Raw genomic sequence first — 24,292 nt, 5'->3', positions numbered from 1 at the left:
GGCAAGTATGATACTCACTTTGATGTAGTATTTGACCAGCTTCCATGTGTATTACTTCCATGCTGTCACTTACGCATCAGCGAAGTACGACCCTTTGTCAACCACCTACAGTACCCAATTTCGGCATACTATGTAAGAAACTCATCATGATGATCGAACAGAGAGTACTTTAAATGTAGCTTGTACCGTTTTCGTGTGGCATTCTTCAGAAGTGAGCGGTCCGTTTACCAAAATTTTCGGTCAAATCTCCATTCAATTAACACGGGACGTTTGCTAGCTATGTCTTGCCCTCACTCACTATTTTACCAAAGTACGAATATTTCTGAGCATCTAACCTAGCTGTAATTTTAGGTCATGATAGAGGAATATATTTGCTAGAAGTTTTTGAGAGTACTTTTAATATTGGCCGGTTATTTTTCACACATTGACGTTAACTAGACAAATGCCTATTCTTCTAACATGGCACGATTTGTACAGGTCACAGCTCAATGGTGAGAGCACTGTGTATTGTGTATAGGAAAACGGACAGTAACTGCAGTATGCAGCTATTTTCTATGCAGGCTACAATAGTGTAGATATTTTAAAAAATAAACCCGGGTGAACAATGACAGATAACTACCGGTAAAACTAAAAGGTAAAATTATGTATTTACCGGGCCATTTTCAATTTTACAGTATAGCATTTTAGCCCAAAATAAATGTTAAACAACATGAAAATTCCCATTTTAAATATATCATTGTGTAATTGTGTGAACTGTGTACATAGCCTAACATACCCTATACAGTGTAGGGTAGGCCTATATAGAGAAAAAAACACTGCCAAATTTATTTTCTAGAAAGACTCAAAATGAGTTACTGAGTCAATATAAAGTAATTCTATAACAAAAACATGCACCTTATAACCATAATTTGCTTTAAAATTAACCAAATCCTATTACGTAACAAAGTATATAGAGAAAAAAAAACTGCCAAATTTACATTCTAGAAAGACTCAAAATGACTCAAGGGTTCATACCACTAAATCCGCCTGTGAAGCGGTTTCCGGTAAAAGCTTATCACGCCTATAGTCCCAACTTTGCATAAAAATTGTGCAAAATCGGTACAATATTAACAATTTTAGTGTTGCAAATCGTGTTTTGCTAGAACTTGTGAATGTGATCTCTACTAATTTGTACAAAAAACGTGGCAATTTGAGTGATGTTTACGATGATATCAGAGCTCATGAACAGACGAGGACAAAACGCGGTTAGCAGTCGGACGTAAACATGGGAAAATCTGGCCTTTTTATATAGCGCTATTTGTCTCAAAAAGTAGACCTAAAATGTTGTGTCATTTTCAGATATGTTATGCAGAATTTTGTTCTGATTAAGATGATATCAAATATCTATTTCAAAGTACGTAACTCGACTTATGGCCTAAATCGCGACCCCTATTTTGCACGTCAAGTCTATGGAAAGCTATTTTGTGTTATGTACCCTCAAAATGAGTTACTGAGTCAATATAAAGTAATTCTATGACAAAATCATGCACCTTATAACCATAATTTGCTTTAAAAATAACCAAAGCCCAAAACGTAACAAAAAATTCTAAGTGTAGAGAAAAAACACTGGCAAATTTCTTTTTCTAGAAATACTCAAAATGACTCAAAATGAGTTACTGAGTCAATATGAAGTAATTCTATAACAAAAAACATGCACCTTATAACCATAATTTGCTTTAAAAATAACCAAAGCCGATTACGGTAACCAAAATTCTAAGTACCGGGTATATAGAGAAAAAACACTGATCAATATATTTTCTAGAAAGACTCAAAATGAGTTACTGAGTCAATATAAAGTAATTCTATAACAAAAACATGCACCTTATAACCATTATTTGCTTTAAAAATAACCAAAGCCCAATATACGTAGCAAAACTAGAGCGGTTCTCGGCTTTCGCGGTTCTCGGCCTTCGCGGTTCTCGGTAGTGTGTTCGACTTAGGGCCTAAAACGTGACCCCAATTTTGCACGTAAAGTCTATGGAAAGCTATTTTGTGTTATGTACCCTCAAAATGAGTTACTCAGCCAATATAAAGTAATTCTATAACAAAAACATGCACTTTATAACCATGCTTTGCTTTAAAGATAACCAAAGCCCTACGTAACAAAACTAGAGCGGTTCTCGGCTTTCGCGGTTCTCGGCATTCGCGGTTCTCGGTAGTGTGGGTTGGTCCGTATATGACGTTTCTGTTCAGATCCTTGTGTGACCCTCATGGGGGTTTTTTTGGGTTTTTTTTACCTCTGTGGTATTTTAGGCTATGTGTTTTAATGTATGTGTTGCTTGTCTGTCTGTGCCATTGTAATAACCAATGTAAGAAATATTATAGAATTTGATTTTAAGATGACCCTAATGGTAGAGAGGACTTGTGTGTAGAAAGACTCAAAATGAGTTACTGAGTCAATATAAAGCAATTCTATAACAAAAATTGCACCTAATAAGCAAAATATGCTTTAAAAATAACCAGAGCCGAATACGTAACGAAAAAATTCCAAGTATAGAGAAAAACACTGCCAAAATTTTTTTCTAGAAAGACTCAAAATGACTCAAAATGAGTTACTGAGTCAATATAAAGTAATTCTATAACAAAAACATGCACCTTATAACCATAATTTGCTTTTAAAATAACCAAAGCCCAATATACGTAGCAAAACTAGAGCGGTTCTCGACTTTCGCGGTTCTCGGCATTCGCGGTTCTCGGTAGTGTGGATTGGTCCGTATATGACGTTTCTATAACAAAAAATTGCACCTAATAACCAAAATATGCTTTAAAAATAACCAGAGCCGAATACGTAACGAAAAAATTCCAAGTATAGAGAAAAAACACTGCCAATTTTTTTTTTCCTAAAAAGACTCAAAATGACTCAAAATAAGTTACTGAGTCAATACAAAGCAATTCTATAACAAAAACATGCACATCATAACCATAATTTGATTTAAAAATAACCAAATCCTATTACGTAACAAAAAATTCTAAGTATATAGAGAAAAAACACTGCCAAATTTATTTTCTAGAAAGACTCAAAATGACTCAAGGGTTCATACTACTAAATCCGCCTGTGAAGCGGTTTCCGGTAAAAGTTTATCACGCCTATAGCCCCAACTTTACATAAAAATTGTGCAAAATCGGTACAATATTAACAATTTTAGTGTTGCAAATCGTGTTTTGCTAGAACTTGTGAATGTGATCTCTACTAATTTGTACAAAAAACGTGGCAATTTGAGTGATGTTTACGATGATATCAGAGCTCATGAACAGACGAGGTCAAAACGCGGTTAGCAGTCGGACGTAAACAACGGAAAATCTGGCCTTTTTATATAGCGCTATTTGTCTCAAAAAAGTAGACCTAAAATGTTGTGTAATTTTCAGATATGTTATGTAGAATTTTGTTCTGATTAAGATGATATCAAATATCTATTTCAAAGTAAGACGTAACTCGACTTATGGCCTAAATCGCGACCCCTATTTTGCACGTCAAGTCTATGGAAAGCTATTTTGTGTTATGTACCCTCAAAATGAGTTACTGAGTCAATATAAAGTAATTCTATGACAAAATCATGCACCTTATAACCATAATTTGCTTTAAAAATAACTAAAGCCCAAAACGTAACAAAAAATTCTAAGTGTAGAGAAAAAACACTGGCAAATTTCTTTTTCTAGAAATACTCAAAATGACTCAAAATGAGTTACTGAGTCAATATGAAGTAATTCTATAACAAAAAACATGCACCTTATAAGCATAATTTGCTTTAAAAATAACCAAAGCCGATTACGTAACCAAAATTCTAAGTACCGGGTATATAGAGAAAAAACACTGCCCAATTTATTTTCTAGAAAGACTCAAAATGAGTTACTGAGTCAATATAAAGTAATTCTATAACAAAAACATGCACCTTATAACCATTATTTGCTTTAAAAATAACCAAAGCCCAATATACGTAGCAAAACTAGAGCGGTTCTCGGCTTTCGCGGTTCTCGGCCTTCGCGGTTCTCGGTAGTGTGTTCGACTTAGGGCCTAAAACGTGACCCCAATTTTGCACGTAAAGTCTATGGAAAGCTATTTTGTGTTATGTACCCTCAAAATGAGTTACTCAGCCAATATAAAGTAATTATATAACAAAAACATGCACTTTATAACCATGCTTTGCTTTAAAGATAACCAAAGCCCTACGTAACAAAACTAGAGCGGTTCTCGGCTTTCGCGGTTCTCGGCATTCGCGGTTCTCGGTAGTGTGGGTTGGTCCGTATATGACGTTTCTGTTCAGACCCTTGTGTGACCCTCATGGGTGTTTTTTGTTTGTTTTTACCTCTGTGGTATTTTAGGCTATGTGTTTTTAATGTATGTGTTGCTTGTCTGTCTGTGCCATTGTAATAACCAATGTAAGAAATATTATAGAATTTGATTTTAAGATGACCCTAATGGTAGAGAGGACTAATTCTATAACAAAAACATGCACCTTATAACCATAATTTGCTTTAAAAATAACCAAAGCCCAATATACGTAGCAAAACTAGAGCGGTTCTCGACTTTCGCGGTTCTCGGCATTCGCGGTTCTCGGTAGTGTGGGTTGGTCCGTATATGACGTTTCTGTTCAGAACCTTGTGTGACCCTCATGGTTTTTTTTGGGTTTTTTTTTACCTCTGTGGTATTTTAGGCTATGTGTTTTTAATGTATGTGTTGCTTGTCTGTCTGTGCCATTGTAATAACCAATGTAAGAAATATTATAGAATTTGATTTTAAGATGACCCTAATGGTAGAGAGGACTTGTGTGTAGAAAGACTCAAAATGAGTTACTGAGTCAATATAAAGCAATTCTATAACAAAAAATTGCACCTAATAACCAAAATATGCTTTAAAAATAACCAGAGCCAAATACGTAACGACAAAATTCCAAGTATAGAGAAAAAACACTGCCAAATTTTTTTTCCTAAAAAGACTCAAAATGACTCAAAATAAGTTACTGAGTCAATACAAAGCAATTCTATAACAAAAACATGCACATCATAACCATAATTTGATTTAAAAATAACCAAATCCTATTACGTAACAAAAAATTCTAAGTATATAGAGAAAAAACACTGCCAAATTTATTTTCTAGAAAGACTCAAAATGACTCAAGGGTTCATACTACTAAATCCGCCTGTGAAGCGGTTTCCGGTAAAAGTTTATCACGCCTATAGTCCCAACTTTACATAAAAATTGTGCAAAATCGGTACAATATTATATTAACAATTTTAGTGTTGCAAATCGTGTTTTGCTAGAACTTGTGAATGTGATCTCTACTAATTTGTACAAAAAACGTGGCAATTTGAGTGATGTTTACGATGATATCAGAGCTCATGAACAGACGAGGTCAAAACGCGGTTAGCAGTCGGACGTAAACACGGGAAAATCTGGCCTTTTTATATAGCGCTATTTGTCTCAAAAAGTAGACCTAAAATGTTGTGTCATTTTCAGATATGTTATGCAGAATTTTGTTCTGATTAAGATGATATCAAATATCTATTTCAAAGTAAGACGTAACTCGACTTATGGCCTAAATCGCGACCCCTATTTTGCACGTCAAGTCTATGGAAAGCTATTTTGTGTTATGTACCCTCAAAATGAAGGGGACTGCTCTATAATCCGACGCTTCTATAATCCGAAGGTTCTTTAGTCCGAAGGGTCGCTAGTCCGAACATGTGTTCATAGCATTCGCTAATCCGAATTTTAAAAGAGGTTCTTTAGTCCGAAAAAAAATTAAAAAGAGGTTCTTTATTCCGACGGTTCTTTATTTCGAAGGTTCTATAGTCCGAATTTTAAAAAAAGATTCCCTAATCCGAATATTAACAGAGGTCCTTTAATCCGAATTTTAAAAACGGTTCTCTAGTCCGAATATGAAAATAGGCTCTATAGTCAGAATTTTAAAAAGGGTTCTATAGTCCGAATATGGAAATAGGATCTATAGTCCGAATTTTAAAAAGCTTCTATAGTCCGAAATTGCAAAACGGTTCTATAGTCCGAAACGGATACCGTGTTCTTGAGTCCGAATTGGTAAACGGGTTCTATAGTCCGAATTATATTTTCATCAGTTGTTTCAGCGTCACTGAAATACATATCCGATGAAGTTCAACATGGTTGCTTTTTCTGGATATTTTCCGTAGCATACATTGACGTTTATCTTTATTCTGATGGTATTTTCATCATTTTTATCTGTTATTCATTCCGTTATAATATTATATACTAGTAAGAGACTCAACACTCTACGGTGTATTTGAGCTATAGTTTTAATGGCGCTATCCTGCGATGCATGTAAATGCTGCGGTTTTGCCTAAAACAAATTAGTTTACAGAATAGTATGATTTTATCTTGCGATTTGAAGGGGGTGTAAAATATCCTTGCTGGCTTTTATCACGGATGCGAGCGGGTAACATGCATGCAATTGGCAGTGATGGCGGCTGGCCCTGGGATTGCTTGTCCCCTTTTTGTGTTCGTTTTCATTCTATCTTTCATTGTTTTTTCTTTCTTTCGCATACCTTTTTCCGAATCGGTCTTCTTTTGTTCGTCGTTTAGTTTGTTCTTTAATTAAGAACACGGTATCCGTTTCGGACTATAGAACCGTTTTGCAATTTCGGACTATAGAACCCTTTTTTAAATTCGGACTATAGATCTTATTTTCATATTCGGACTATAGAACCCTTTTTAAAATTCGGACTATAGAGCCTATTTTCATATTCGGACTAGAGAACCGTTTTTAAAATTCGGATTAAAGAACCTCTTTTAATATTCGGATTAGGGAACCTTTTTAAAAAATTCGGACTATAGAACCTTCGAAATAAAGAAGCGTCTGAATAAAGAACCTTCGTAATAAAGAACCGTCGGATCAAAGAACTTTCGGACTAAAGAACCGTCGGAATAAAGAACCTTCGGACTATAGAGCTTCCACCAAAATGAGTTACTGAGTCAATATAAAGTAATTCTATGACAAAATCATGCACCTTATAACCATAATTTGCTTTAAAAATAACCAAAGCCCAAAACGTAACAAAAAATTCTAAGTGTAGACAAAAAACACTGGCAAATTTCTTTTTCTAGAAATACTCAAAATGACTCAAAATGAGTTACTGAGTCAAAATAAAGTAATTCTATAACAAAAAGCATGCACCTTATAACCATAATTTGCTTTAAAAATAACCAAAGCCGATTACGTAACAAAAAATTCTAAGTACCGGGTATATAGAGAAAAAAACACTGCCAAATTTATTTTCTAGAAAGACTCAAAATGAGTTACTGAGTCAATATAAAGTAATTCTATAACAAAAACATGCACCTTATAAGCATAATTTGCTTTAAAAATAACCAAAGCCGATTACGTAACAAAAAATTCTAAGTACCGGGTATATAGAGAAAAACACTGCCAAATTTATTTTCTAGAAAGACTCAAAATGAGTTACTGAGTCAATATAAAGTAAATCTATAACAAAAACATGCACCTTATAACCATAATTTGCTAAACCAAAGCCCAATATACGTAGCAAAACTAGAGCGGTTCTCGGCATTCGCGGTTCTCGGTAGTGTGTTCGACTTAGGGCCTAAAACGTGACCCCAATTTTGCACGTAAAGTCTATGGAAAGCTATTTTGTGTTATGTACCCTCAAAATGAGTTACTGAGCCAATATAAACTAATTCTATAACAAAAACATGCACTTTATAACCATGATTTGCTTTAAAGATAACAAAAGCCCTACGTAACAAAACTAGAGCGGTTCTCGGCTTTCGCGGTTCTCGGCATTCGCGGTTCTCGGTAGTGTGGGTTGGTCCGTATGACGTTTCTGTTCAGAACCTTGTGTGACCCTCATGTTTGTTTGGGTTTTTTTTTTGGGGTTTTTTTTACCTCTGTGGTATTTTAGGCTATGTGGTTTTAATGTACATGTATGTGTTGCTTGTCTGTCTGTTCCATTGTAATAACCAATGTAAGAAATATTATAGAATTTGATTTTAAGATGACTCTAATGGTAGAGAGGACTTGTGTGTAGAGAGACTCAAAATGAGTTACTGAATCAATATAAAGCAATTCTATAACAAACAATTGCACCTAATAACCAAAATATGCTTTAAAAATAACCAGAGCCGAATACGTAACGAAAAAATTCCAAGTAAAGAGAAAAAACACTGCCAGTTTTTTTTTTTTTCTAGAAAGACTCGAAATGACTCAAAATAAGTTACTGAGTCAATACAAAGCAATTCTATAACAAAAACATGCACATCATAACCATAATTTGCTTTAAAAATAACCAAATCCTATTACGTAACAAAAAATTCTAAGTATAGAGAAAAAACACTGCCAAATTTATTTTCTAGAAAGACTCAAAATGACTCAAGGGTTCATACTACTAAATCCGCCTGTGAAGCGGTTTCCGGTAAAAGTTTATCACGCCTATAGTCCCAACTTTACATAAAAATTGTGCAAAATCGGTACAATATTATATTAACAATTTTAGTGTTGCAAATCGTGTTTTGCTAGAACTTGTGAATGTGATCTCTACTAATTTGTACAAAAAACGTGGCAATTTGAGTGATGTTTACGATGATATCAGAGCTCATGAACAGACGAGGTCAAAACGCGGTTAGCAGTCGGACGTAAACACGGGAAAATCTGGCCGTTTTATATAGCGCTATTTGTCTCAAAAAGTAGACCTAAAATGTTGTGTCATTTTCAGATATGTTATGCAGAATTTTGTTCTGATTAAGATGATATCAAATATCTATTTCAAAGTAAGACGTAACTCGACTTATGGCCTAAATCGCGACCCCTATTTTGCACGTCAAGTCTATGGAAAGCTATTTTGTGTTATGTACCCTCAAAATGAAGGGACTGCTCTATAATCCGACGCTTCTATAATCAAAAGGTTCTTTAGTCCGAAGGGTCGCTAGTCCGAACATGTGTTCATAGCATTCGCTAATCCGAATTTTAAAAGAGGTTCTTTAAAAAAAAAAAAAATTAAAAAGAGGTTCTTTATTCCGACGGTTCTTTATTTCGAAGGTTCTATAGTCCGAAAAAAAAAAAAGATTCCCTAATCCGAATATTAACAGAGGTCCTTTAATCCGAATTTTAAAAACGGTTCTCTAGTCCGAATATGAAAATAGGCTCTATAGTCAGAATTTTAAAAAGGGTTCTATAGTCCGAATATGGAAATAGGATCTATAGTCCGAATTTTAAAAAAGCTTCTATAGTCCGAAATTGCAAAACGGTTCTATAGTCCGAAACGGATACCGTGTTCTTGAGTCCGAATTGGTAAACGGGTTCTATAGTCCGAATTATATTTTCATCAGTTGTTTCAGCGTCACTGAAATACATATCCGATGAAGTTCAACATGGTTGCTTTTTCTGGATATTTTCCGTAGCATACATTGACGTTTATCTTTATTCTGATGGTATTTTCATCATTTTTATCTGTTATTCATTCCGTTATAATATTATATACTAGTAAGAGACTCAACACTCTACGGTGTATTTGAGCTATAGTTTTAATGGCGCTATCCTGCGATGCATGTAAATGCTGCGGTTTTGCCTAAAACAAATTAGTTTACAGAATAGTATGATTTTATCTTGCGATTTGAAGGGGGTGTAAAATATCCTTGCTGGCTTTTATCACGGATGCGAGCGGGTAACATGCATGCAATTGGCAGTGATGGCGGCTGGCCCTGGGATTGCTTGTCCCCTTTTTGTGTTCGTTTTCATTCTATCTTTCATTGTTTTTTCTTTCTTTCGCATACCTTTTTCCGAATCGGTCTTCTTTTGTTCGTCGTTTAGTTTGTTCTTTAATTAAGAACACGGTATCCGTTTCGGACTATAGAACCGTTTTGCAATTTCGGACTATAGAACCCTTTTTAAATTCGGACTATAGATCTTATTTTCATATTCGGACTATAGAACCCTTTTAAAATTCGGACTATAGAGCCTATTTTCATATTCGGACTAGAGAACCGTTTTTAAAATTCGGATTAAAGAACCTCTTTTAATATTCGGATTAGGGAACCTTTTTAAAAAATTCGGACTATAGAACCTTCGAAATAAAGAAGCGTCTGAATAAAGAACCTTCGTAATAAAGAACCGTCGGATCAAAGAACTTTCGGACTAAAGAACCGTCGGAATAAAGAACCTTCGGACTATAGAGCTTCCACCAAAATGAGTTACTGAGTCAATATAAAGTAATTCTATGACAAAATCATGCACCTTATAACCATAATTTGCTTTAAAAATAACCAAAGCCCAAAACGTAACAAAAAATTCTAAGTGTAAAAAAAAACACTGGCAAATTTCTTTTTCTAGAAATACTCAAAATGACTCAAAATGAGTTACTGAGTCAAAATAAAGTAATTCTATAACAAAAAGCATGCACCTTATAACCATAATTTGCTTTAAAAATAACCAAAGCCGATTACGTAACAAAAAATTCTAAGTACCGGGTATATAGAGAAAAAACACTGCCAAATATATTTTCTAGAAAGACTCAAAATGAGTTACTGAGTCAATATAAAGTAATTCTATAACAAAAACATGCACCTTATAAGCATAATTTGCTTTAAAAATAACCAAAGCCGATTACGTAACAAAAAATTCTAAGTACCGGGTATATAGAGAAAAAACACTGCCAAATTTATTTTCTAGAAAGACTCAAAATGAGTTACTGAGTCAATATAAAGTAATTCTATAACAAAAACATGCACCTTATAACCATAATTTGCTTTAAAAAATAACCAAAGCCCAATATACGTAGCAAAACTAGAGCGGTTCTCGGCATTCGCGGTTCTCGGTAGTGTGTTCGACTTAGGGCCTAAAACGTGACCCCAATTTTGCACGTAAAGTCTATGGAAAGCTATTTTGTGTTATGTACCCTCAAAATGAGTTACTGAGCCAATATAAACTAATTCTATAACAAAAACATGCACTTTATAACCATGATTTGCTTTAAAGATAACAAAAGCCCTACGTAACAAAACTAGAGCGGTTCTCGGCTTTCGCGGTTCTCGGCATTCGCGGTTCTCGGTAGTGTGGGTTGGTCCGTATGACGTTTCTGTTCAGAACCTTGTGTGACCCTCATGTTTGTTTGGGTTTTTTTTTTTGGTTTTTTTACCTCTGTGGTATTTTAGGCTATGTGGTTTTAATGTACATGTATGTGTTGCTTGTCTGTCTGTTCCATTGTAATAACCAATGTAAGAAATATTATAGAATTTGATTTTAAGATGACTCTAATGGTAGAGAGGACTTGTGTGTAGAGAGACTCAAAATGAGTTACTGAATCAATATAAAGCAATTCTATAACAAACAATTGCACCTAATAACCAAAATATGCTTTAAAAATAACCAGAGCCGAATACGTAACGAAAAAATTCCAAGTAAAGAGAAAAACACACTGCCAGTTTTTTTTTTTCTAGAAAGACTCGAAATGACTCAAAATAAGTTACTGAGTCAATACAAAGCAATTCTATAACAAAAACATGCACATCATAACCATAATTTGCTTTAAAAATAACCAAATCCTATTACGTAACAAAAAATTCTAAGTATAGAGAAAAACACTGCCAAATTTATTTTCTAGAAAGACTCAAAATGACTCAAGGGTTCATACTACTAAATCCGCCTGTGAAGCGGTTTCCGGTAAAAGTTTATCACGCCTATAGCCCCAACTTTACATAAAAATTGTGCAAAATCGGTACAATATTAACAATTTTAGTGTTGCAAATCGTGTTTTGCTAGAACTTGTGAATGTGATCTCTACTAATTTGTACAAAAAACGTGGCAATTTGAGTGATGTTTACGATGATATCAGAGCTCATGAACAGACGAGGTCAAAACGCGGTTAGCAGTCGGACGTAAACACGGGAAAATCTGGCCTTTTATATAGCGCTATTTGTCTCAAAAAGTAGACCTAAAATGTTGTGTCATTTTCAGATATGTTATGCAGAATTTTGTTCTGATTAAGATGATATAAAATATATATTTCAAAGTAAGACGTAACTCGACTTATTGCCTAAATCGCGACCCTATTTTGCACGTCAAGTCTATGGAAAGCTATTTTGTGTTATGTACCCTCAAAATGAGTTACTGAGTCAATATAAAGTAATTCTATGACAAAATCATGCACCTTATAACCATAATTTGCTTTAAAAATAACCAAAGCCCAAAACGTAACAAATAATTCTAAGTGTAGAGAAAAAACACTGGCAAATTTCTTTTTCTAGAAATACTCAAAATGACTCAAAATGAGTTACTGAGTCAATATAAAGTAATTCTATAACAAAAAACATGCACCTTATAAGCATAATTTGCTTTAAAATAACCAAAGCCGATTACGTAACAAAAATTCTAAGTACCGGGTATATAGAGAAAAAACACTGCCAAATTTATTTTCTAGAAAGACTCAAAATGAGTTACTGAGTCAATATAAAGTAATTCTATAACAAAAACATGCACCGTATAACCATAATTTGCTTTAAAAATAACCAAAGCCCAATATACGTAGCAAAACTAGAGCGGTTCTCGGCTTTCGCGGTTCTCGGTAGTGTGTTCGACTTAGGGCCAAAAACGTGACCCCAATTTTGCACGTAAAGTCTATGGAAAGCTATTTTGTGTTATGTACCCTCAAAATGAGTTACTCAGCCAATATAAAGTAATTCTATAACAAAAACATGCACTTTATAACCATGCTTTGCTTTAAAGATAACCAAAGCCCAACGTAACAAAACTAGAGCGGTTCTCGGCTTTCGCGGTTCTCGGCATTCGCGGTTCTCGGTAGTGTGGGTTGGTCCGTATGTGACGTTTCTGTTCAGATCCTTGTGTGACCCTCATGGGGTTTTTTTGGGTTTTTTTACCTCTGTGGTATTTTAGGCTATGTGTTTTTAATGTATGTGTTGCTTGTCTGTCTGTGCCATTGTAATAACCAATGTAAGAAATATTATAGAATTTGATTTTAAGATGACCCTAATGGTAGAGAGGACTTGTGTGTAGAAAGACTCAAAATGAGTTACTGAGTCAATATAAAGCAATTCTATAACAAAAAATTGCACCTAATAACCAAAATATGCTTTAAAAATAACCAGAGCCGAATACGTAACGAAAAAATTCCAAGTATAGAGAAAAAACACTGCCAAAATTTTTTTCTAGAAAGACTCAAAATGACTCAAAATGAGTTACTGGGTCAATATAAAGTAATTCTATAACAAAAACATGCACCTTATAACCATAATTTGATTTAAAAATAACCAAAGCCCAAAATACGTAGCAAAACTAGAGCGGTTCTCGACTTTCGCGGTTCTCGGCATTCGCGGTTCACGGTAGTGTGGGTTGGTCCGTATATGACGTTTCTGTTCAGAACCTTGTGTGACCCTCATGGGTTTTTGGGGTTTTTTTACCTCTGTGGTATTTTAGGCTATGTATTTTTAATGTATGTGTTGCTTGTCTGTCTGTGCCATTGTAATAACCAATGTAAGAAATATTATAGAATTTGATTTTAAGATGACCCTAATGGTAGAGAGGACTTGTGTGTCATCATCAGTCGGCTGCGGAGCAGGCGCCTACAAGCTTTCTCCAACTAATGCGATCTTGGGCAAGCGAAACAATTTTGTTTGGCTGCAGCATCCCTTCAGTATCTCCCAGGAGGTGATGGACATACTGTAAGTACAGTGTGCGCGGCCGTCCCGGTTTCCTCTTCCCATGTGGTGGAATATAAAGCGCATATTCTTTCACAGGCTCGCCATCTTCAAGACGCAGTATATGGCCGAGAAATTTGAGTTGATGAATCTTGACTCTGGCAACCAGTGGAGTGGTGTTGGTCAGGTTGTAGATGGTTTCGTTTGGAATCCGATCCACACGCTTGATGTTTAACATGACTCTGTAGCAAGATGTTGCAAATGCATTGATCTTGTTTTCCATGTCCTTGGTAATTACCCATGACTCGCACCCGTACAGAAAGACAGTAAACACGTTGTCTGAAACAGCTTGATTTTTGTTTCGATTGGCAGGGACGGGCTTCTCCAAAGGCGTTCCAGTTTCCAGAAAGCTGCCCAGGCTAGTGCTTTTCTTCTTTTAGGTCTCCAACACTAGAGCCCATCTTGGAACCCAAATACCTGAAGTCTGTGACATGGTTGATGGTACTACCATAGACTTCAAGTGCTGGTTGGGCGTTACAGTTTGCAGTCATATATTCTGTCTTAGGTGCGCTGATTACAAGGCCTAGATCTGCTGCTGCAGTTGCAGTCCTAGTAAGCTGTGACTGGGCCCGGTCTATGGAAGATTCCAGCAGGGCAATATCATCAGCAAAATCCAGGTCATTCAGCATCTTGGCAGGATACCTGCTTGACCGACGTGGGTAGGTAACAATTCCAGCGTCAATTCCAGAAGTTGATTTCATCAGAGGTAGTCTACCAGGATAATAAACAGGAATGGTGCCAACACATCACCCTGAAGCACTCCAGTTGTTACTTGGAAAGGCTCTGAGATACTGCCATCTACCATAACGGCACTATTGGAGTCTTTGTAGAGCACCTGGATGGCATTGACCACAACCTTTGGTATTCCATAATGCCGCAGCACTGAAAACATGACGGACCTGTTGATGGAGTCGAAGGCTTTTTGAAGTCCACAAAAGTGACTGTTAAGGGAAGTTGGTACTCCTTGAAGCCTTCCATGATCCTCCTCAAAATGTGTATTTGCTGAGCACAGCTGCGACCAGATCTAAAGCCAGCCTGGTTGCTTCTCAGTAAAGGATCAATGTGGGGTCGGATCCTGTTCAGAAGGATCTTGTTGTACACTTTTGCGGCAATGGACATAAGCGAAATACCACGGTAGTTTGTCATGAGAGAGGTCACCTTTCTTTGGTAGAGGAATGATTACATTCGTAACCCATTGACGTGGTGGTGTCAGCGTTGAGAATACTTCCATACAGAATTCGAGAATCATATCAATCATGCTATCCCCTCCTCCCTGAAGTGCTTCTGCAGTTATAGCACAGTCCAATCCTGCTGCCTTGTTGGTCTTCATGGCTGCTATTGCTTTGACTACTTCTTCACGAGTTGGGGGCTCAGTGATAATAGGAAGGTCTTCAACAGCTGGTGCAGGAAGTTCTGAAGCTGCTGTGCCACTGTCGTTGTTAAGGAGTGAGCTAAAATATTCCTTCCATTCCTCAAGCAGTTCATGGTCACTGGTTGGAGCTGATCCATCTCTCTTTTGACTTTCACCCCTTTCCTTGAGTTCTTCCCAGAAAGCGAGTGTATAATTTTCCAGGTGGTGGTATAATTCCCCATCTCGTCGACCAGCTTCAGGTCTTCCATCTGCTTATTGAGGGTAGCAAGCTCATCAGATTTATAGGAGTTGTTAAGGCTGGTGTTCAAGTTCCTCCATCTTTCTCTAGATTGACGAGACTTTGAAATGGAGTACCGCTTTTGTCCTCATCCCTTTCAAGTTTAAGTCTGATGGTTGCATCTGATACCCAACTTGGTAGTCCGCATGGCTCTTGCTTTCCAATAACTTTCTCGGCAACTTCACGGACCGCTGTTTCGAAGGTCTCATACCTGTCAGAGATGGGTGTGGTGTCATCCATGCTCAAGACCTGGAATCTGTTTGATAGCTCCAGCTGAAATTCCTCCTTTGTATCAGGATCTTGCAACTTCTTCCAGTTGAATTTTGGTCTCTTGCAAGGTTTTCCTTTGCTAGTTCGCAGACTGGCAGCTAGACGGATGCTCACAATACGATGATCGGAGTCCACTTCTACTGAGTTGTATGCTCGACAGTTGCGGAGAGAATTTACCCACTTGCTGTTTATTAGTATGTGATCTAGCTGTGCATGGGTTGATCCAGCTGGATGGGTCCAAGTCCAGAGACGGTTCCTGGGTTGCGGGAATCTCATTTGGGCCGGTCTGAGATTGTACTCCTGGCAGGTGTTGACCAGACGCTCACCATTGTCATTTGTTGAATCATGGTAGCAATGTGGACCAATGACCCAAGGATGGGAAAGATGACTGTCTGTTCCTATTCTGGCATTAAAATCGCCGAGGATGAGATGGATGTTGTGTCTTTTCATACCATCCAGGTGGTCAGATAGAGATGAATAGAATTCCTCCTTGTCAGAAGATGTTGCGCACTCAGTGGGTGCATATACAACAGTGATGCTGAGCTGAGGGTTGCCATGGAATGTTACAAATAGTATCCTCTCGGAAACAGCTTCAACACTCTTAAGACATCTGTGAATGTGCTTGGACATGACCAGACCAACTCCTCCGTGCCTTTGCTTGGTAGCAGAACTGAATGATAAAACCCAGTTCCTATCATCTGACCAAAGTTCATCGGTTGGGCTTGGTGTAATGAGACGATGTTCTTGAATTTCGGCAATGTCAATACCTGCATCAGCACAGCCCATGAATAGCTGATGCATTTTCCCTTGTTGATTTACAGTACGGACATTATAAGTAGATATTACAAGAGGTTTGAAGGTAGACAGGCGACAATAATCAGGGCCAACAGTTCGTGATGGTGTGCCGAGTTCCCGCTGGTCCGTCATGAAGTCAACAGTAGACTGCCGCTCATCTACCCTCGGTATTTTCGAAGATATGCTTGTAGTTTTCGTAATCATGAATTTTGCTGGGAATTATTTTGGTCCAGTCCCAGCAGCTTTACGGGTGATCAGCCCTGTTTCAGCTTATTTCTGGACACACAGCAGCCGAGATCTACCAATATGTAGTAGTTCGCCCCTGATCTGGAACATGTTGGCCAGTGTTGGAAGGTTGACCAATGATGACATGTTCAACACCAGCCTAATGACCGTTGAGAAGTAAATCTTCCTCTTCCGCTCTTTGGCCCATAATGAAGATTTAGAGTAATTGGGATAGGCTACTCCAATATGGGCAAATTTTTTGGAGACTCTGAGCTGCCCAGTAATCAGAGTCCCCCTCTTGGCCTCGTTGATGTAGTCCAAAGGAGAGCGAAGCAATACGTTTGGCATCAACTTGGATGCAGGAGCTGCCGGAAGGTGTTGAAGTTCATTCACCAGACCGCCTTAGGGGCTCCACTCCGGATTTGTGTAAGGTTTACTCCCTAGCCTTTGCCTCTCCCGAGGCGCTCACAATGCAGTGAGGTTCATCCACATTTCTACACAAAACTCTATGATTGGGACAGGAAGAAAGAAAAGATGAAGAGGAAGAGGTAAGAATAGACACAACACAAGCTGGCACCCACACTAGCTTTTACCCGACAAAAGGAAATGGACGATGATGTCCGTCTGTGGACAACCTTTTAGTCCACAGTCCGGATTTAATTGACGGCATCGCCCATTTCCTGATGCCCGTGTGGGGTTACGCTGTCACCTTCACACTGGGGATCTGTGTCCTGTACCGCCAGTGTGAAATGATTTATGTACCCATCAGTACTGGAATTCAGCGCCTTTACCCTAGTATGTGGAATAAGAACTCCCATCCTCTACGAAACTTAGGACGGAAACTCCAATCCAAAAACAACACCAGACAATAAAACAAGCTACCAAGCCAACTAATTTGGCTCACCTTTCCTAACCAGCTGTGTTGCGAAAGGAAGTTTCAAGGTAGAGGAGGTAGACAGATAGAAGGATGAAAAGTAGAAAAGGATGAAATATAGAGTAGTGTAGGTAGGAGCATCCAAAAGGGACAAAATATAGTACCCATTTGGAGAAAAACCAGCATAGATGGAAAGAATTGGCAAAAAGTGCCAAAATGCTGGTAAAAGGTAATTTTCAGCTCCTCGACACTGGGATAAGGTGTCTTCCTTGTGTGTAGAAAGACTCAAAATGAGTTACTGAGTCAATATAAAGCAATTCTATAACAAAAAATTGCACCTAATAACCAAAATATGCTTTAAAAATAACCAGAGCCGAATACGTAACGAAAAAATTCCAAGTATAGAGAAAAAACACTGCCAATTTTTTTTTCTAGAAAGACTCAAAATGACTCAAAATAAGTTACTGAGTCAATACAAAGCAATTCTATAACAAAAACATGCACATCATAACCATAATTTGATTTAAAAATAACCAAATCCTATTACGTAACAAAAAATTCTAAGTATAGAGAAAAAACACTGCCAAATTTATTTTCTAGAAAGACTCAAAATGACTCAAGGGTTCATACTACTAAATCCGCCTGTGAAGCGGTTTCCGGTAAAAGTTTATCACGCCTATAGCCCCAACTTTACATAAAAATTGTGCAAAATCGGTACAATATTAACAATTTTAGTGTTGCAAATCGTGTTTTGCTAGAACTTGTGAATGTGATCTCTACTAATTTGTACAAAAAACGTGGCAATTTGAGTGATGTTTACGATGATATCAGAGCGCATGAACAGACGAGGTCAAAACGCGGTTAGCAGTCGGACGTAAACACGGGAAAATCTGGCCTTTTTATATAGCGCTATTTGTCTCAAAAAGTAGACCTAAAATGTTGTGTAATTTTCAGATATGTTATGTAGAATTTTGTTCTGATTAAGATGATATCAAATATCTATTTCAAAGTAAGACGTAACTCGACTTATGGCCTAAATCGCGACCCCTATTTTGCACGTCAAGTCTATGGAAAGCTATTTTGTGTTATGTACCCTCAAAATGAGTTACTGAGTCAATATAAAGTAATTCTATGACAAAATCATGCACCTTATAACCATAATTTGCTTTAAAAATAACCAAAGCCCAAAACGTAACAAAAAATTCTAAGTGTAGAGAAAAAACACTGGCAAATTTCTTTTTCTAGAAATACTCAAAATGACTCAAAATGAGTTACTGAGTCAATATAAAGTAATTCTATACCAAACACATGCACCTTATAAGCATAATTTGCTTTAAAAATAACCAAAGCCGATTACGTAACCAAAATTCTAAGTACCGGGTATATAGAGAAAAAACACTGCCAAATTTATTTTCTAGAAAGACTCAAAATGAGTTACTGAGTCAATATAAAGTAATTCTATAACAAAAACATGCACCTAATAACCATAATTTGCTTTAAAAATAACCAAAGCCCAATATACGTAGCAAAACTAGAGCGGTTCTCGGCTTTCGCGGTTCTCGGCCTTCGCGGTTCTCGGTAGTGTGTTCGACTTAGGGCCTAAAACGTGACCCCAATTTTGCACGTAAAGTCTATGGAAAGCTATTTTGTGTTATGTACCCTCAAAATGAGTTACTCAGCCAATATAAAGTAATTCTATAACAAAAACATGCACTTTATAACCATGCTTTGCTTTAAAGATAACCAAAGCCCTACGTAACAAAACTAGAGCGGTTCTCGGCTTTCGCGGTTCTCGGCATTCGCGGTTCTCGGTAGTGTGGGTTGGTCCGTATATATATGACGTTTCTGTTCAGATCCTTGTGTGACCCTCATGGGTTTTGGGTTTTTTGGGTTTTTTTTACCTCTGTGGTATTTTAGGCTATGTGTTTTTAATGTATGTGTTGCTTGTCTGTCTGTGCCATTGTAATAACCAATGTAAGAAATATTATAGAATTTGATTTTAAGATGACCCTAATGGTAGAGAGGACTTGTGTGTAGAAAGACTCAAAATGAGTTACTGAGTCAATATAAAGCAATTCTATAACAAAAAAGTGCACCTAATAACCAAAATATGCTTTAAAAATAACCAAAGCCGAATACGTAACAAAAAAATCAAAGTACCGGGTATATAGAGAAAGAAAACTGCCAAATTTATTTTCTAGAAAGACTCAAAATGAGTTACTGAGTCAATATAAAGTAATTATATAACAAAAACATGCACCTTATAACCATAATTTGCTTTAAAAATAACCAAAGCCCAATATACGTAGCAAAACTAGAGCGGTTCTCGGCTTTCGCGGTTCTCGGCATTCGCGGTTCTCGGTAGTGTGTTCGACTTAGGGCCTAAAACGTGTAAACCATACCAAAGCCTACATCTCAGCGCCTCTATGCTGTGACGTCATTTGGTGCATGGAACTAAAAAAGCTTCCTAAAATGTCAGAATTGTAATATTTTTTATTATTTTATGCTTGGATGATAAGAAAAACATCAATTTTTGATGTATATTGAGTGCTAAATAAAATGAAATGAAAGGAAATGAAGAGCACAACTGTCACCAAATAATAGGCACATCAGCCTTCATTTCAAAAGGACATGGGTAAAAGTTGAGACAAATGTTTATATATCCAGATTTATTGTCAAGTAGGCAATGCAATGCCATATAGTTGAAATCACTAATGAAAGCCAGCATCCCTTTTTAAAGGCTTTTCTTGTTTGCTGTTTTCTTGATTAATCTTGCTTGTAAATAGTCAAATATGCTTAAAGGGTGCCTTCTTTTACTCCATCCATGATACCATGATGGTCACACAACTGAAAAAACACAAAATTTAAATCAGATGTTACTGCAACTGCCAGGCCTAGCCTAACCGAACTCGGTTTTAAGGGGTCACACCACTAAATCAAGTTCCTATTCTTTTATGTGTTAAGAGGTACCTAAGAAATCGTCATTTTCTCATGGTTAGAACGTGCTAGGGCATTCAAAACAAACATTTTCTAAAAGATTGTGATAATATTCTACCCTAAAACCACCATTATTTTGGTAGTTGAGTGGCTCGATTTTTCGCAGTGGTGCATTGAACATGATGCATGTAAACCATACCAAAGCCTACATCTCAGCGCCTCTCTGCTGTGACGTCATTTGGTGCATGGAACTAAAAAAGCTTCCTAAAATGTCAGTATTGTAATATTTTTTATTATTTTATGCTTGGATGATAATAAAAACATCCAAAGAGCACAACTGTCACCAAAAAATAGGCACATCGGCCTTCATTTCAAACTTTTTTTCCATTAAAATGCAGCTGGTAGGCCTATGGTTAGCGAGTAAAAACACTGGTTGTTATTTCTTCAGTCTGATAGGGTTGGAACTGATTTTGTGGTGCATATCTTGACCAATTAAAAGTGAAATAATTCAAGTTTAAATATAATTCTGAGTCAAATTAATGCAGGATGTGCATTGCTAATCATGCGCTATCTACTGAAGATAGCAACATTAAGATATGATAATCAGGCAGGGCCTAAGTTTTTGCTTCTCAACCTTTCAGATGTTTTTAATCTAGTCACAGGATACATGTAAAAGTTGAGACAAATGTTTATATATCCAGATCTATTGTCAAGTAGGCAATGCCATGTAGTTGAAATTATTAATAAAACCCAGCATCCCTTTTTAAAGGCTTTTATTGTTTGCTGTTTTCTTGATTAATCTTGCTTGTAAATAGTCAAAAATGCTTGAAGGGTGCCTTCTTTTACTCCATCCATGATACCATGATGGTCTCATAACTGAAAACACAAAATTGAAATCAGACGTTACTGCAACTGCCAGGCCTAACCGAACTCGGTCTTAAGGGAGCAAAAATTGTTTAAAAAGACCAGTTTACATGATATTCAGTCTTTCTTAGCATATCTTGACCAATTAAAAGTGAAATAATTCAAGTTTAATTATAATTCTGAGTCAAATTAATGCAGTATGTGCATTGCTAATCATGCGCTATCTACTGAAGATAGCAACATTAAGATATGATAATCAGGCAGGGCCTACGTTTTTGCTTGCTTCTCAACCTTTCAGATGTTTTTAATTTAGTCACAGGACACATATGTAAAAGTTGAGACAAATGTTTATATATCCAGATCTATTGTCAAGTAGGCAATGCAATGCCATACAGTTGAAATTACTAATGAAACCCAGCATCCCTTTATAAAGGCTTTTATTGTTTGCTGTTTTCTTTATTAATCTTGCTTGTAAATAGTCAAAAATGCTTGAAGGGTGCCTTCTTTTACTCCATCCATGATACCATGATGGTCTCACAACTGAAAACACAAAATTGAAATCAGACGTTACTGCAACTGCCAGGCCTAACCGAACTCGGTCTTAAGGGAGCAAAAATTGTTTAAAAAGACCATTTTACATGATATTCAGTCTTTCTTAGCATATCTTGACCAATTAAAAGTGAAATAATTCAAGTTTAATTATAATTCTGAGTCAAATTAATGCAGTATGTGCATTGCTAATCATGCGCTATCTACTGAAGATAGCAACATTAAGATATGATAATCAGGCAGGGCCTACGTTTTTGCTTCTCAACCTTTCAGATGTTTTAAATCTAGTCACAGGATACATATAAAAGTTGAGACAAATGTTTATATATCCAGATCTATTGTCAAGTAGGCAATGCAATGCCATGTAGTTGAAATTGCAACTGCCTGGCCTAACCGAACTCGGTCTTAAGGGGTCACACCACTAAATCAAGTTCCTATTCTTTTATGTGTTAAGAGGTACCTAAGAAATCGCCATTTTCTCATGGTTAGAACGTGCTAGGGCATTCAAAACAAACATTATCTAAAAGATTGTGATATATTCTACCCTAAAACCACCATTATTTTGGTAGTTGAGTGGCTCGATTTTTCGCAGTGGTGCATTGAACATGATGCATGTAAACCATACCAAAGCCTACATCTCAGCGCCTCTATGCTGTGACGTCATTTGGTGCATGGAACTAAAAAAGCTTCCTAAAATGTCAGAATTGTAATATTTTTTATTATTTTATGCTTGGATGATAATAAAAATATCCAAAGAGCACAACTATCACCAAAAAATAGGCACATCGGCCTTCATTTCAAACTTTTTTCCATTAAAATGCAGCTGGTATGGTTAGCGAATAAAAACACTGGTTGTTATTTCTTCAGTCAGATAGGGTTGGAACTGATTTAGTGGTGTGATCTCCTAATGGAGCAAAAATTGTTTAAAAAGACCATTTTACATGATATTCAGTCTTTATTAGCATATCTTGACCAATTAAAAGTGAAATAATTCAAGTTTAAATATAATTCTGAGTCAAATTAATGCAGGATGTGCATTGCTAATCATGCGCTATCTACTGAAGATAGCAACATCTGAACATCAAGATATGATAATCAGGCAGGGCCTAAGTTTTTGCTTCTCAACCTTTCAGATGTTTTTAATCTAGTCACAGGACACATGTAAAAGTTGAGACAAATGTTTATATATCCAGATCTATTGTCATGTAGGCAATGCCATGTAGTTGAAATTACTAATGAAACCCAGCATCCCTTTTTAAAGGCTTTTCTTGTTTGCTGTTTTCTTGATTAATCTTGCTTGTAAATAGTCAAAAATGCTTGAAGGTTGCCTTCTTTTACTCCATTCATGATACCATGATGGTCGCACAACTGAAAAACACAAAATTGAAATCAGACGTTACTGCAACTGCCGGGCCTAACCGAACTCGGTCTTAAGGGAGCAAAATTTTTTTAAAGACCAGTTTACATGATATTCAGTCTTTCTTAGCATATCTTGACCAACTAAAAGTGAAATAATTCAAGTTTAATTATAATTCTGAGTCAAATTAATGCAGTATGTGCATTGCTAATCATGCGCTATCTACTGAAGATAGCAACATTAAGATATGATAATCAGGCAGGGCCTAAGTTTTTGCTTGCTTCCCAACCTTTCAGATGTTTTTAATTTAGTCACAGGACAAATAGTTTAGACAAATGTTTATATATCCAGATCTATTCTCAAGTAGGCAATGCAATGGGTGTTAAATGGCTGCATGATGCGCAACTCCAACCTTGCTTTGCTCTCCATACCTAACCCCTCTTTCTCCCTGCATGCCCTTACCTTTCTCCTGTATGCTACTTACCCTTTGCTTGCTTTGCTATTCTTACTATACAATAAGGTTGTAGGCACAGGAGGCATTCCATCAGCCATAGGCGTAGATCCCGGGGGGGATGGGGGGGATTTATCCCCCCCAATATTTTGCCAGGGGGGGATGCTCCATACAATCATCCCCCCAATGTTGACGCCTGAATATAGGTTTCTGACCAAATTAACCTCATATTTGCCCATTTTAGCCCCAAAAATGCAAATTTTCGCGCGCTTCGCGCGCATTTATTAAACTTTTGCACCATATTTCATCAGTTTAGCTTCAAAATAGCAAAATTTGTCGCGCGCTTCGCGCGCATTTGTAACATCAACTTATTCTGTCGCCAAAAGGTCCTGGATTCACTATTCTTCAAGACTTTTTTTCAACACCATCCCCCCCAATGTCAAAAAGAAATCTACGCCACTGTCAGCCCTCTTGTTCCTAATCGCCAATCTGTACCAACCCCCACGTTCTCGAAGATTGCGAGCCAATCGCGTATCACCTGTTACAGCTCTGACTTGCGGCAAAGTTAACAGACGGGGGCTCTGGGGGCAAT

This window comes from Amphiura filiformis, chromosome 13 (assembly GCF_039555335.1).
Source record: "Amphiura filiformis chromosome 13, Afil_fr2py, whole genome shotgun sequence".
NCBI lineage: Eukaryota > Metazoa > Echinodermata > Ophiuroidea > Amphilepidida > Amphiuridae > Amphiura > Amphiura filiformis.
This window is presented reverse-complemented; position numbering follows the sequence as displayed.